We start from the raw sequence: 16,790 nt of genomic DNA on the forward strand, positions 1-16,790 counted from the left end.
GAAATAAAAGGTTGGTTGAGAAGGGCCAGATTTTTGATTTGACACATTGATTTGATTTTTAAACATTGATAAATGTGAGACACTGTAAAATAGACTACAATTGTTTTACATTCTGTAATACGATTGTTCATTTTTCTCAGTTGGATTCAAGATCTAGAATTGAAGGCAAATTGGATAATTTATTGGAGTAGAGTTTTGTTTATATTTAGAATGTTCTCTTATTAACATATATAGAGAACTAATAATAATTGAAGAGAAAAAGCCCAAGTCATAATTGAAAGGAAATTTATCCAAATGAGGCACAAAATGTGTTCAGAGTAAACTTGTTTATGTCTATTGTTTATGATTTGCTGCCCTATGGATTTCCTAATCTATAAATTTCCCAATTGAAAAACCAAGCTAAAGATTATTATATATTAAGGTAGCATGATGTACCGTTTCTTTTTAAAAATTTTTATGCCTTATAACTGTGAACCTTGTACTCTTTGATCAATACCTCTCACCCCTGGTAACCATTCTTTGATGGCTACTTTGCAGTGTTTGTCTCTCTGCATCTTCCTTATTTCACTTACAGTGTCTTATAAGCTCATCTATGTTGTCACAACTGATAGGATTTCCTTTTTTTTTTTTTTTTAAATAAAGCTCAGTAATATCCTATTGAAAACATATGCAGTCTGGGCACTGTAGTATATAGCAATTTGGAGGCTGAGTCAGGAGGATTGGAAGTTTGAGGCCAACCTGAGTAGTTTAGTGAGACCCTGTCTCAAAAAAGAAAGGGCTGATGGTAGAGCTCAATGGTGGAGAACATGCCTACCATGTGTGAGGCTCTGGGTTTGATCCTCTAGCACCTCAAAAAAAAAAAAAATACCCTTGGGATATTTTAGTGGTAGGGTGCCCCTTGGGTTTAATCACCAGTATGGAGGGACAGAAAGTATATCTGTATGGTCTGTATGTGTTTGTATTTCTGGTTTAGAGTTTTGTGGTTTTTGCATACTTATACAGACTTAACTGTGAGCATCCTGAATCTGAAAAGCTTCAATGTCTGAAATACTTTGAAAGCCAGAACTTTGAGGGTCTGTTAATGCTCAAAAGTTTTGGATTTCAGATTTTGGAGTTTTGGATTACGGATGCTCAAGCTGTATCACTTGTTCTTTATTCTTTCATCTTTCATCATACACTTCAGTTGTTTCCCTATCTTGACTGATTTGCTATTGTGAAAAACAATGTTTCTTGATATTTGAATTTTTTTTTGAAGATTGAACCCATGGTCTCACACATGTTCATTTACCACTGAGTTACATCTTCAGCCCTTTAAAAGATTTTTTATTTTGATAGGTTTTTGCTAAATTCCCTGGCTGGGTTTGAACTTGTGGTCCCACTGCTTCCACCATCTGACTAGCTGGAATTACAGATATGAGCTATCTTTTGAGTATTAGAATCCAAATTCAGCAGAAGTAAATCTGAGCCCACTTCTTTCCTTTGCCTTCCCTTTCTTACTTATTTGTATCCTATTAATAGCTACTGTTCTTTGATTGTAGAATTCCCAGGCTCATGAGATTCTCCATCCTTATCTGTAGGCAGTTTGGTTTTTTGCTTTTTCAACATATACTTTCCACCATGTTTTTCTTTGTAGTTAGAATTAGCAGATACCAGCTTTAATACTTGATTCTCCACTCAGTTAATTATCTTGATTATCCAGAGCAATTTAAACAATTGATCATCAATTATAGTAATGATGTTGTTGATGATGTTTTTTTTTAGTTGCATATGGACTCAATGCCTTTATTTGTTTTTATGTGGTGCTAGGATCGAACCCAGTTCCTCACGCTTGAGAGGTGAGTGCTCTACTACTGAGCTACAACTCCACCTATTATTATTTTTATTTCTTGGTGGTGCTGGAGTTTTCCTCATGCTAGGCAACTACTCTACTACATCTCGGACTCACAGTTAAAATATTTTTACCCTCATTATCCAAAAGTTTAATATGCTCTTGGATGGTGGAAAATTAATCATTAAAATTCCTTTGGGGGCCTGATATGGTGGCACATACCTGTAATCCCAGCAGCTCAAGAGGCAGGAGTTCAAAGTCAGCATCAGCAGCTTAGCGAGTCCCTATGCAATTTAGCGAGAACCTGTTTCAAAATGAAATACAAAAAAGGGCTGGGGATGCTAAGTAATTGAGTGCTCTTGGGTTCAATACTCAGTACCAAAACAACCAACCAACCAAACAACAATCCCCCCCAAAATAAAAAAACAAACTTTTGGGGGACTAAAGAATTCTAGTAGCTCAGTGGTGGAACATTTGCCTAGCAAGGCCCTGTCTTCAGTTCTCAGTAATGGGTACCTTTGGAGGCCAGTAAAGGAGTTCTGATAAGGTGAAAGGGTCAGGTGTATTTCTTTGTTATAAATAGCAGCTGATGGATGGGATTATGTATGGTTGAACTTTTGATCTAATGGATTGAGAGAATAGTTCAGAGTAATGACTGAGCCTCTTCATAATTGAAGGGGAAAAAAATAACTTGCATCATGCTCTAAGAAATAACATTATCTTCATATGTGAAAATGACATTTAACTGGATGTGAACTTTGTCTCCAAATGGCCTGATTTATGATCAGAAATTATTTTAAGGCAAGAGTTGGCTATATGGGCTAGGACTGTGGCTCAGTGGTAGCACACTTGCCTTGCATGTGTGAGGCACTGGGTTCGATTCTCAGCACCACATATAAATAAATAAATTAAAGATATATCAAAAAAAACTAAGAGAAAATTAAAAAAAAAAAAGAGTTGGCTATATTAACCTATAGCCTGTTTTTTCTGTGTATATAAGAATATGTGACAGACACTATGATACTTACAAGACCTAAAATACATACTCTTTACCCCTTTACAGGAAAAGGAATTATTAACTTTTTATTTAAGGCTTTTAAAAAAATGTATGCATATATATTAGTTCTACTTCCACAGTTTCTCATTTTCTATTTAGTTGGTTGAAATATGACTGCTGTATCATCATCTTTATTTTAGCTAATAATGTCACTTTTTTTTGGTGTGTGTGTGTGTATGTGTGTGTGCGTGTCCCAAAGTGGCCATCAATCAGATTCCCCTCCTCTTATGGTATTGAACCTAGGGGCGCTTAACCACCAAGCCACATCCCAAGCCCTCCAGTCAGATTTTGTAAACACACTCATCTTTAGCCAGGCTTGCTTGCTAAGTGTGCTATTTAGCCATTTCTTCCTACTCTTAATTTTTCTTCCTTGGTCTTTATCATATTATTCAACTGATTCTTCTAACTCTTGATCCTTTTAGTCATTTTCACTGACTTCTCATAATATATTCAGCCATTTAATAAATGATGATTATTTATTTCCTGGTATTGTGCTCTTGTAGTATTATTATGATTTTGAGCTCTGCTTTCATGTAAGTTTATTATTATTAATTACTTTTTTGGGGGAACAGGATATTGCTGTTTCCCAGACTGGTTTTGAATTCTCTAGGCCCAAGTGATCCTCTCACTCCTGCCTCCTAAGTAGTTGGGACTATAGAATTTCCCACCATGCTCTTCATAGTTTTTTTTTTTTTAAGTTTAATAATGTCTTTAGCTTAATTTTCATTTTTCTTAGTGTTGCCCTATAGCTCAAACTGATTTCTGAAAATTTTAGTCTTAAAACCTGCTCTTTTGTGCTATTGTGGTCATTCAGTTTGTAGATGTATACTTTTTTTGCCTCCTTTCAAAAATCCACATAAAGTCATTCTTCTGTTGATGGACATTTTGATTATTATTAGTTTTTTACCGTTATGAATAAACTAACATGAATGTTTTTGTGCTCAACTTGTTGTAGACATATGTACTAATAATTTCTGTTTGTTATTTATCTAGGAGTAGGATTGCTGGGACATATTTTAGTACATACCCCGGAATTTTCCAAAACAATTATACCAATTTTCATTTCCTCAAATAATATATGAGTGTTCCTGTTACTGCCTCATCTTCGTTTATTACATGTAGTAATATCTTTCTTATTTTTAGCTATTCTAGTCTAGCTCAGCTTCCTGAGTTGTTGTAATTACAGGCTTGTGCCTCTGTGCCCAGTGGAAAATATATTTATAAACTATTAAGATTTCTATTTGTGGCCTGGTGCTGTGGCACACGCCTGTAATCCCAGCGGCTCAAAGGACTGAGACTAGAGGATCAAGAGTTCAGAGCCAGCCTCAGCAACCAGGAGGAACTAAGCAACTCAGTGAGACTCTGACTCTAAATAAAATACAAAGTAGGACTGTGGGGGTGCTGGAGTTCTGGCTCAGTGGTAGAACACATGTGAGGTGTAATGATTCAATCCTCGGCACCAAATAAAAATAAATAAAGAAAATAAAGAAAATAAAGATATCATGTCTATCTACAACTAAAAAAATATTAAAAAAATAGGACTGGGGATGTGGCTCAGTGATTGAGAACTCCTGAGTTCAATCCTTGGTATGGGGGTCAGGAGAGGTTGGGGTTTTGCTCTCTTTTATTCAGTCATTCACCAAATAGGACTGAACACCTGGTTTCAGAAACCAAATAAAACACATTGCTCTAGGATCTTATATTCTACATAATTCCAGTCTCAGAATTCACAGATTATTCAGCTTTTCCATGTATGACCTATGCAGATGTTTTCTTATTAGGTTAATTGCATTCTGCCATGTAGAGGTTCAGATATACATATTTTTCTCCTAAAAGCACATCAGAAATAAGTAAGAATGACTTTATTATAGAGAAAACCACTTTGGTTTAATAGGAAAAAAAAAAGGATTCACATGTGAAAATTAGACATGAAAATAGTTTTGTAAAGATAAGTTTTCCTGTTTTTTTGGTCTGAAACAGTATACATTATATGTCAGCCTTGTTGGAGAGGCTACATTCTGGGCTGGTGTTGTAGCTCAGTGGTAGAGTGCTTACCTGGCACATGTTCATCTACAACTAAAAAATATTAAAAAAAAAAAGGCTACATCCTGTAAAATGGATTTGATCACTAATCTGTGGATGGATGTTGAGACTGTTTCATATTTTTAGCCATTATAAATATGCTTCAGTAAAATTTCTTATGCACATGTCCTTATACATTTTTATAGATACAAAGATCAGTTCTATTTACTTATTTATTTATTTTTAATCTTTATTTTGTGTATTTATTTTTATGGCTGCTGAGGATGGAACCCAGGATCCCACACGTGAGAGCCGAATGCTCTACCACTGAGCCACAACCCCAGCCCCCAAAGATCAGTTCTTAAGAATGGAATTGCTTGGGTCAAAGGGTACACAGATTTAATATTTTGGTTAATTGCTAAATCACATTTGAAAAGTTTGTAACCATTTATATTCCCACCTATAGTATGTGAGCCTACTGATTTTTGTGCATTTTTGTCCAAAACACTGTCCCCACTGTATAGTGGTTTCCCAGGTAGATATTATGCTTTCATTTTTCTGCAATTCATGCTCTACTTTTTTTTTTTTTTGGTGTTGCTGAGGATTGAACCCAGGGCCTTATGCATGCAAGGCAAGCACTCTACCATCTGAGCTATATCCCTAGTTCTCTGCAGTGATTTTTGAGGCCAGGGCTCCTCTGTGAGTATAATAACAGGATGTGCCCCAGTATCTCCAGGACCTGTGACAGAATCTTTCTTTCCAGGGTAGGTCTCCAGGGGTGTCCTCTATCTAGAAAGCCATGGCTTGACTTCTTGGAGGTGGAATGCTAAGAGGGTATGCAATACCTGAGAACATGTTCTCTCTCTCTCTCTCTCTCTCTCTCTCTCTCTCTCTTTTTTTAATACTTATTTTTTAGTTGTAGATGGACACAATATCTTTATTTCATTTTAATGTGGTGCTGAGGATTGAACCCACTGCCTCTTGCATGCTAGGCAAGCATTCTACCACTGAGCCACAACCCCAGCCTGCATTCTGTATTCTTGAACCCTCTTTTTCTGGATTCTTTGACATCCTCTTTCCTTTACACTAAAAGGCTGCTTGCCCTGTTGCTTTGGTCTTGTATCATACTTTCCAGTGTTTGTTGTGTCTAAGCCATGTAATTGAATTTCCATTTTAGACCTTTTCCTCTTTATATCCCCCCCCCCGCCTTTGATACCTTTAGTGTCACTGCATAATCTTTTAGATCTAGGTTTATGTCTATTTTAATTTTATTCATTATTTTTCTTTAAAAAATATATTTTTAGTTGTAGTTGGACACAATACCTTTATTCCATTCATTTATTTTTATGTGGTGCTGAGGATAGAACCCAGGGCCCTGTGCATGCTAAGTGAGTACTCTACCGCTGAGCCACAATCCCAGCCCAATTTTTTTTATTCATTATTTTTCTTTTTCTTTCTTTTTTTTTTTTTTTTTTTTTTAAAGAGAGAGAGGGAGAGAGAGAAAGAGAGAGAATTTTCAATATTTATTCTTTAGTTTTCGGCAGACACAACATACCCGTTTGTATGTGGTGCTGAGGATCGAACCCGGGCTGCATGCATGCCAGGCGAGCGTGCTACCACTTGAGCCACATCCCCAGCCCCTATTCATTATTTTTCTTTAACTACTTTGGATGTTTAGGCTTTTTAGCATGTTCATAGCATTTATCACTATGAAACTACCTTGTTTGTTGACTAGTTTGTACTCTTATTTCCCCACTTCATTATAGGGTTTATGAAAGTAAAGATCTTGTTTTACTTGGTATGCTGATGGTTCAACTCTAGGATAATCACTGAGTGGTATTACATTTGTGTGTTTTAACCAAAACCTTAATAGTGTTGAATTAATATAAACTTTTGGAATATCAGAAATACCATTTATAAACATGCATTTGATTTTTCATTACTTTGACTGAGAGTAAAGCTTCAACCTAGCCAGGCATTGTGGTGCATGCCTGTAATCCCAGTGGTTTGGGAGATTGAGACTGGAGGATTGCAAGTTCAAAGCCAGCCTCAGCAAAATCAAGGCTCTAAGTATCTCAGTGAGATCTTGTCTCTAAATAAAAAATACCAAATAGGGTTGGGGATGTGGCTCAGTGAATTCTCTGAGTTCAAGGGAAGTACATCCCCCCACCCTCCGCCCAAATCTTCAACCTGTTATTTAGTTTGACATATTTTTATCCATGGATGTTATATATATTTTAGTGTAATTTTTAGGGGAAGATATTTTACCTTTTAGAAGTTAGACTTCTAAAGCAGAGAGGGAAGCTATTTTTCCATTATGCGTTTTCCAGGAGTTTAAGTTTTTTTCTGCTGTGCCCACTTTTTTTTTTAGATAAGAAAAACAAACAATTTTTCTTGGGTTTTTTTTTTTTTTCTCCTTCAAGATCTTTCTTCAGGTTCTTTTATTTGTTGGAAACATTCTTTCATAAGTATTTTCACTTATTACCTAAATTTTCTCATTTTTTTTCCTTTCCCTACTCTGCTCCTTCCTTCCTTGTGTTGGATCAAACCCTGGGCCTTTCTCAAGCTAAGCATGTGCCCCTGTACTTAACTATATCTCCAGCCCTAGTTCTTTCTTCCTGTCTCCTATGATCTGTCTCCCCTAACCAGTAAACTATATTCTCTCAAAAGTCACATGTGACACATTTAAGAGATCAGCCAGTTTTTGTTTTCATTGTCAATATTGTAAAATTATTTGACCAATAAAATACTTTATCCTTTTAAGATATTACTATCCTAAGTTTTTGTTTCCTCAGAATATTATCTTTTCAGCCATCACTTTGGGCATCAAAGATTAATATCTTATTCTGCCTACGTTGTCATTCTCAATTGCATCCTTTCTTAAAACTCCAGATACCTTTTCTATAGAGATGCTTTCCAAAATGATTCCAATGTGGATTTTATATATAGCCCTACTATTTAGTTATAACTGTTGTTTCTTAAATATGAGAGTCATCTTTTGTTACTTTTTTCCATTTTATTATTTTTCTACTGCTTCCTGGTATGTGATTTATAACCATTTTACTTATTAAAACCATGCTTACTCAGATTCCCATTATTTTATTCCTAAATTTACTGCCATTATCTTGCCATTATTTTCTTCAGTCTCTCCTGCATAGTGCCACCAAATTAATTAAGTGGTTTTGAAGATTGAGCCAGAGTGGCCCCATGTATGCTAGGCAAGTGCCCTACCACTGAGCTTTTTTTTTTAAAATTTAGTTTTAGGTGGACACAGTATCTTTATTTTCTTTTATGTGGTACTGAGGATCGAACCCAGTGCGTCACGCATGCCAGGCGAGAGTGCTACCACTTGCGCCACATCCCGAGCCCCCACTGAGCTTCCCCCCGCCCCCCAGAATTTTATTTCCAGAAAAGATCTTGTTAAAATTTTACTTCTGCCCAGGTTGGCCTTGAACTTACAATCTTCCTACCTCAGTCTCCCAGATGCTTGGATCTGTGCCAGTCATGTCAGATAAAAAGGAAATACATAGTGGTGGTTGTGAAATTGCATTTGGTGTTCCTACCAATCCTGATGTGTAAGTATTTGTAACTTTGAGCCGAGACCTCTACAAATAAAAGTACTGTTTCTAGTTTAAAAAAAAAAAAACAAAACAAATTGCTCCCACTTTTAACACTTCTGTTCAGTCTTGTACTATATGATATGTACTATATGATATAGTATATATGAATTCCAGATGTGCGCCATGGTTCCTTGACATATTTATGTTTTTAAACATGTTTTTTCTTGTCATCCCTCTATTCAAGTATCTTTAAGAGGCTCTGGACTGGTAGTATAGCTCAGTGGTAGAATAACTGCTTAGTATATGAAAGGTCCTGAGTTCAATCTCTCCTGTATTGTGTTCCCCTTCCAGCTCTGATTTACCCTCTTGAATTAGTGCCCAACTTACTAAATTGAAAATTTAAAACAAATTACAGATGGATGATTTTTTTTAATATTTATTTTTTTATTATAGGTGAACACAATATTTTATTTTTAATGTGGTGCTGAGGATTGAACCCAATGCCTCACGAATGCTCTCCCTCTGAGCCACAATCCCAGCCCCCAGATGGATGAATTAAAAAAAAAATTTTTTTTGTAGTTGTAGATGGATAGAATGCCTTTGTTTTATTTGTTTATTTTTATGTGGTGCTGAGGATCAAACCCAGTGCCTCATGCATGCTAGGCAAGTGCTCTGCCCATTCCCAGATGGATGAATTTTACAAATTGAACACAATCATAACCAACATTCATGTCAAAAAACCTCAATAGTGAATTTTTGTTTTTTTGGTCTTCTGAACTTTACCCACAGGATAATCATTATAACTTTTAACATTACAGGTTATTTTTTTCCTGTTTTTATGGAAATGAAATAATAATACCCTTCTATGTTTGAGATTTTTAGCTCAATGTTGTGCCTTGCATTTTTATTGTCATATGTTGTAGATTGCTTTTTTCTCATTGCTGTATGGTTTTCTGCTTTTCATTTTTTTTGCATGGTGCTGTTGTCCATACGTAAGAGTCGAGTGCATACTAGTTAAGAGTTCTCCCACTGAGCTAAACCCTAGCCCATCCACTTTTTCAGTGTGTCACATTTTATTAGTTGCCATTTAGATAGTTTGCATTCTTTTGGGCATTATGACTAGTCCATTCATGAACATTGTAGTTTTGATCTGCATGTGAGTGCATTTTTTGTGATCTTCCTACCAGTTTCCCAAGTAGCTGAGACTGAAGGTGTGTACTACCATACCTGGCATGTTGAGTGCATTTCTGTTGAGCATATGCTTAGACATGAATTACTCAGTCATAGGTTATGCATGCTTTCAGTAGATTTCCAAAGTGATTTTACCAACTTAATTTTCCCTTATCTGTGAATAGCAGTTGAGGTTGTTCTTCATTCTTATCAGAACTTTATGTGTGTGTGTGTGTGTGTGTGTGTGTGTGCGCGCGCGCGCGCATGCATGTGTGTCACATTTGTGAGAGTTTATTTCTGGGCTCTTTGTTATAGTCCACTGGTCTGTGTTTATCTTCAGGCCAGTCCCACACTGTTTTGATTATTGTAGCTTTGTAGTAAGTTTTGAAATTGGGCAGTTGTGATTTCATTTCACCAAGTTCTTATTTCTCAAGATAATGTTTGCTATTTGGGATCACTTGAGATTCCATATGAATTTCAGCATCAGTTTTCCTATTTATTCAAAAAAGGCCCTTTCTATTTTAATAAGTTTTGCATTGAATCTCTATCACTTTGAATAGTCTTCCAATCCAGGAATATGAGATATCTATTTTAAAAATCATTTGACATTTTTCAGTAATGCTTTTATAGCTTTCAGTATGAGAACTTTACTTCCTTAGATATCTATTTGTTGTTATTATTGTGTGTGTGGTGCTGGAGATTTACTTCAGAGCTTTTGCATGCTAGATGTTAGGCAAGTATTCTACCTTCAGCTACCCCTGTCCTGTATTATTTTTAAAAGATGCTATTATATATTGAACAATAGTTTTCTTAATTTCTTTTAGTATTGCCTTTTGTTGTTTCATACTGCATATTATTCATTGTATAGAACTGATTTTTAAGTATTGGTTTTTATATTGCTCAATTTTGCTGAAATTGTCTAAGTGAAAGTATATATGAAAGCAATTTTTTTGTAGAATTTTTTGGAGTGAATTTTTTTTTTTCCTTCTTTATTGTACTGGGGATTGAACAAATCTAGGGGTACTTTACTACTGAGCTACATCTCCAGCCCTTTTTTATTTTATTTTTTATTGTTTATTTGGAGGCAAGGTCTTAAGTTGCTGAGACTGATCTTGAACTTGTGATTCTTTTGCCTCATGAGTCTGGGTGGTGTGGATTCTGGATTGCAATCCCAGATCCTTAGGAGGCTGAGATGAGGATCATAAATTTAAGGCCAATCTCCCTGACTAAACAAGATCCTACTTAAAATAAAAAATAGGCTGAAAATGTAGCTGAGTGTTAGAGTGCCCTTAGTAGATTATACCATCTGTGAATAGAGATAGCTTTACTTACTCCCTTCTGACTTGAATTCTCCTTATAGTAGTCTCCCCTTTCCCATATTTTCACTTTCTGTGGTTTTAATTACCTATGTAATTCATGTCTGAAAGTACTCAATGGAAAGTTCTAGAAGAAACAAAATTTTGTCTTGGGGCATAGCTCCATTTTACAGCACTCAGTCCAGTGCCCAGTACTGCCCCCCCCCCCAAAAAAAAAAAGTTGTACACTGTTATAAGTATTGTGATGATTTTTTTTTTTTTGCTTTCTCACTCTCTTCCACTCAAGATGTGAATCTCTTTGTTCAGCATATCCTTACTATATATGCTTTCTATCCATTAGTAGCCATCTCAGATTTCAGATGGACTGTGCAGGTATTACAGTGTTTTGTTCAGTTAACTTTTACATAGTATTCTGATGCTACTTACATAATGCCTAAGTCATTCAACTCCCTTTATTTCATCATGTAGACATTGTGTCATTTCATGTCATTGCAAGAAAGGTGATTACAGTATAGTGAGATACCTCTAGAGTAAGATACCTCTAGAGAAAGAGGCAAACTTTCATATAACTTTTATTATAGTATAGTCTTATAATTGTTCTATTGTTTTTAACACTTAATTTTTAGTTTTTGGTGGATACAACATCTTTATTTTTATGTGGTGCTGAGGATTGAACCCAGTATCCCGCGCATGCCAGGCGAGCTCGCTACCGCTTGAACCACATCCCCAGCCCTGTTCTATTTTTGTTATTAATGTCTTAACTGTGCCTAAGTTATAAATTAAGCCTTACTGGGGGCTGGGGTTGTGGCTCAGTGGTAGAGTGCCTGCCTAGCACGGGTGAGGCACTATAATAAAGTATTATTAAAGTCTACAACTAAGAAAGTCTTAAAAAAATAAAAAAACCTCATGAAACTTTATCATAGTTATACGTATAAGAAAAAACACATTATTTATAGGGTTTAGCAATATCCCTAGTTTCAGGCATCCCCTGGGGGTCTTAGATTCTTTGTGAATAATACTACTGTATTTCTTTTTCTTGCCTACTTGCTCTAGATAGACCTTTTAGTACAAGATTGAATAGAAGTGTTAAAAGTGGGAGCAATATGTTTGTATTAAAAAAAAAATAGAACCAATACTTTTATTTGTAGAGGTCTCAGTTCAAAGTAACAAATAATTACACATCAGGATTGGTAGGAATACAAAATGCAGTTTCACAACCACTACTATGTTTTTCTTTTTCTCTGATACGATTGGCACAGATCCGGGCTTACTAGGTTAATGAGGATTCATTTCTTTTGTCTAAGAGCTTCCTTCATGATGTGCTGCTCCTGATTCTCCTTGTAGATAGATTTTGGCAAATGTTGGTGATGAGCTATAGGTTTTTTTTTTTTTTAAGTTGTAGATGGTACTGTAGACCTTTACTTTATTTATTGATTTTTATGTGGTGTTGAGATTGAACCCATTGTGTCATCTGTGCCAGGCAAGTGCTGTACCACTGAGCCACAACCCCAGCTTGAGGTATGAGAATGCTACTGAAGTTTTCCTTTAATTTCTGGTTATAATTGTTGATTGCTTTTTTCTCTTGATATAAGCACATCCAGTTTTTCAGAAGCATTGTCTTCCCACAGATGGATGTTTATTTCATCAGACCCACACATAATGTATTTGCTGTCAGAGTCCACTTTACACATAAAACATGTTGCATTCATTTTGGGTGATTTTTCAACAGGAAAGATTTGAATAGATATATCAAAACTAGCAGACACAAACTCTTCCCTAGTCAGGGAGTAATCCACATCAAGCACTGCAGATACATGATCTGTGTGGACCATTACGGGAATGTCTAGTGCATAGAAATCAAAAGTAAGTTGTAATCTTCATTTGCTGCAGTAAAAGTAGAAGCTTCCATAGGGTCCCCACAGATTTTATTTGTTCTCGTATCTAAGACAATCTTTTACAGAATAGTAGCTTGTCTCATCATATAGTTCCATATTTCTGTCAGCACAGCTTCCCAAGAGAAATGTCTCATTTGGGCTAAATTTAACACTTTCCATACTCTCAAATCCCCAAGCCAATGAACATACAGGATTCATTCTTTTTTTTTTTTTTTTAAGTTATAGATGGATACAATATGTGTATTTTATTTATTTGTTATTTTTATGAGTTGCTGAGGATTGAACTCAGGGCTTAAACATGCTAGGTAAGCACTCTACTGCTAAGCTATAACCTCAGCCAGGATTGATTCTTTATTCATTCCAAATGTCTGCTTGCCATCCTCATGTGGCAAAAGCAGGTTCTTTCCAGTGATGATCAATTCCAGTATACACTGTCTTTCCTAACATTGTGTGTGTGGTTCTTCCTCTTCTCCATAGCCTGGTCCATCTGTCTTCTGTTGTTTCACAGTTTTGTCATCACCAACAGTAAAAGATGTACCACAAAAGCAAGTACACATTCCTTATACAAAATCTTCATGTGCTTATACTTAACTGTACAAATCACATTTTTGTTAGCCTATCTGTTAAGTTCCATTTGGTTTCATGTTTGTAGTTGTTTGGATTCTGTGGCTTAGCATATTCACCTTCATCTTGGTGGCTCTTCATCCTGGACTCCTTGAGCCTTTTTTTTCTCCTGTTAAGCTCATCACTGCCTCCTCCCACACACTCTACTTCCAGCTCTTCACAATATAGGTGTTTTTTTTTTTTTTTTGTTTTTTTTTTTAAGTTGTGGGTGGACACAATATCTTTATTTTATTTATGTGGTGCTGAGGATCGAACCCAGGGCCTCACACATGGTGAGAGGAGCACTCTACCACTGAGCATAGCCCCAGCCCCCACAATATGGTTTTATTTTGTATTCTAATAGTAGATACTTTTTCTAATAATAGATAAAGCTGATTTTTTCAATCAATGTCACTCAAGTGATATTATGAGAGTATCTTTTCTAGGTCATTGTTTTCTTCCCTTTAGTATAGCTTTATAATGTTAATTGCCTATGTTCCTTTCACCTCTGTGATAAAACTTTTTTCTGAAAAACCATTGTTTAGAACCAATGTTGGTTCTAAACTACTTTAATAAAGTTATTACTTTGTTTTTTGATTGTATTAAGTTTAGTACTTATTTTTGTGGCATCCTTTTTTCCAGTTTTCCCCCTTTCAGTCAGACTTTTAATTTTTAAAAGGAAGTCTGATAATATTAGTAAGTGATCTGTTTACTTTTTCAGGGGAACACATTGCCTAAAAAGTTATAAAAATTTAAAAAATAAAATATAAAAAATAAAATACAATACCTCTGGATGCCTGACATTTTGATAATGTCAAACCCTACATATATACTGTTTTTTTTTCTTGTATATATGTAACTAAAATGAAGATAGACTCAGTAAGAGATTAACAATAACAATAATAAAATGAAACAATTATAGTAATATGCTGTAAAAAAAGTTATTTAACTTAAAAAATATTTCTGGAATTTTCTTTATTTTTGGACCTTGGTTGACTAGGAGTTAACTGAAACTGTGGAAAGCAAAACCACCTATAAGAAGAGACTTTCTGTATTGTGTTTCAACCATATATGGTATACTGTAGTTCATTTCTGACACTAACAACCTAGAGTGTTAGACTCCAGGTTTATTTGCCTGATCCCCAAGAAAACTGTCCCTACTTCTGACCCTGGGCTACCTGCATTTTTGACCAACTGTCTACACATCTGGAGATTCTTCTTAGATTAATTTGCTAGAGTGATTCTTCAGACAAAAGTCTGAAAAGCACTATATTTAGGATTATAGTTTTATTATAAAGAATATAGATTAGGACCAGCCAAATGAAAAGATGAATAAGGCAAGGATTGGAAAGGTGTAAAATGCGTAGTGTCCATGTCCTCTCCTGGAAACACATTGAGTGCATTACCCTTGTGGCCTGTTGATGTGTTCAACCACCAAGTTCTGTTGAGTTTTAGTATGCAGAATTTTTGTTGGGGTTTCATTTTGTACGTGCCATGGATGAAATCATTGGCCATATGATTGAATTCAGTCTCTGGTTATCTTCCCCTCTCTAAAGGTGTGGAGTTGGTTCAAAGTCCCATTACTGTAATTATAGTGATGGTCTTTTTGGTGACCAAAAGAGATAGTCGAATTTGTAAGCATCAACTGAGATGTGAGCCACTAGGCTCATGAATAACAAAGACACTTTTACTAAGGAAATTCTAAATATTTTAGAAGCCCTATGCCAGGAAACTTGGACAAAGACAAATTCCGTATTAAAGTAAGTATATTTACATAATTGTTAAGGTTAAATAAAATGAAAATGAATGACAAATGTCACTTTTATCTATTTTCTTCTTAGAGAAACTCAAGTTTTTTAAAAGCTGTGTCTAGTTTTTACCATTGTCCAAATCATATGCTTAATGCTATCAATTTTACATGTTATCCGACTTTAAATTTTTCTAATACAATGGGTTAATTCATTTCTGTTGCTATAATAATAGGTTATAAAAGGGTAATTTATATAGAACAGAAGCTTATTTGTTTAATGGTTCAGAAGGCTTAGAAGTTCAAGAGCATGGTACTAACATCTGTTTGGCATCTGGTGAGAGCCTCCTTGCTGCATGATAACATGGTAGAGGGTATTGCAAGTTGAGACAGGAAGTGTGCTAGTGTGGTTCTTTCTTCTTCTTATAAAGCTACAAATGCCATCATGAGAGGGTAAACTCTTAAGACCTCATCTAATCTTTATTACCTCCCAAATCCACACCTCCATATATCACTAAAATGACTTCGGGGATTAAGTTTCTTTTACATAAACTTCTGGGGGACATATTCAAACCATAATATACAGTGCTTAAGCCTTTCAACTACTATTCTTTATTTATCCTCTTAGTATAGTTATTTGGCCAAACAAGTATCTACTTTTTATGTTATGATATAAGTATTCTATATTGCCGAACAAATAATACACTATAACTACCTTTTCTTCTCTAAGTTTGTTTTGTGGTAGAAAATTACTCTATTTTTTAATCTACCTTAGTTTTCTGTATACATAGTGCTAATTCTTCTAAATTCTTTAGTAAAACCTGAAATATCTCTGTTCATTTTTATCCACATACACTCTCTCATCTATTAACAGTAAAATTTTATTTGCTTCCTCTGTACTTTGTACTCCACTTTGTCAATCTGTTCTAGTTCTGTAGGCTTCTACCAAGCTGCCGTCTTGTGGTTTCTCTTTCCTGTCATCTGGCTAACTTTTCTTTTTTCCTTTTCACAAAGATCCTCCTGTTTTCCTGCTGTCTTAAGTCTGTCTTGGATGTGTATTTGTGTGTAGTTAATTTTTTATTAATTTCCTCAGGAAGACTATATGGAACTTAGAATTTAAATAGGTACTGGGGATATAGCTCAGTGGTAGAGTGCCCTGGGTTCTATGCCTAGCACCATGAAAAAAACAAAACAAACAAACAAAAAAAACCTCTGGATGTAATGAAAACCAGTAGTCCCTTATTCACTACTCACCACCCATCTGTGATTTCCTTCTTATATGTTGGAAAATGACCTTTATTTTGCCCTTACTCTTTATAAATATTTTGGTTTGATATAGAATTCTATGCTGAAAATGTGTTGTCACCTTCCAGTTTCCTGCTGAGAAATTTGATGTCCATTTTTTTTTTTTTTTAAATTTGAGTAACTTATTTTTGAAAGCACTTAGGATCTTGGGTTGATCCTTCACGTTATGAAATGTCACAAGGCTGAACTTTTGATATGGTGGCTCTCATCATTGTGCTGTGCTTTTTCTTTTTTTTTTTTAAAGTGTCATGAAAAGCCTTTTTTTAATTTTTTAATTTTTTAAAGTA

At 35.2% G+C, this 16,790-nt stretch overlaps 1 protein-coding gene and 1 pseudogene across 12 annotated transcripts in view; one reads left to right on the plus strand and one right to left on the minus strand.

Moving 5' to 3' along the window:
• The window catches only part of Mga (MAX dimerization protein MGA), a 129,161-nt gene that overhangs the window by 44,221 nt on the left and 68,150 nt on the right, over positions 1-16,790 (plus strand). The window lies entirely within an intron of this gene.
• Positions 12,112-13,553, minus strand: LOC143393483 (DDB1- and CUL4-associated factor 13-like; annotated as a pseudogene).

The sequence above is a fragment of the Callospermophilus lateralis genome, chromosome 3 (assembly GCF_048772815.1).
Source record: "Callospermophilus lateralis isolate mCalLat2 chromosome 3, mCalLat2.hap1, whole genome shotgun sequence".
Taxonomy (NCBI): Eukaryota; Metazoa; Chordata; class Mammalia; order Rodentia; family Sciuridae; genus Callospermophilus; species Callospermophilus lateralis.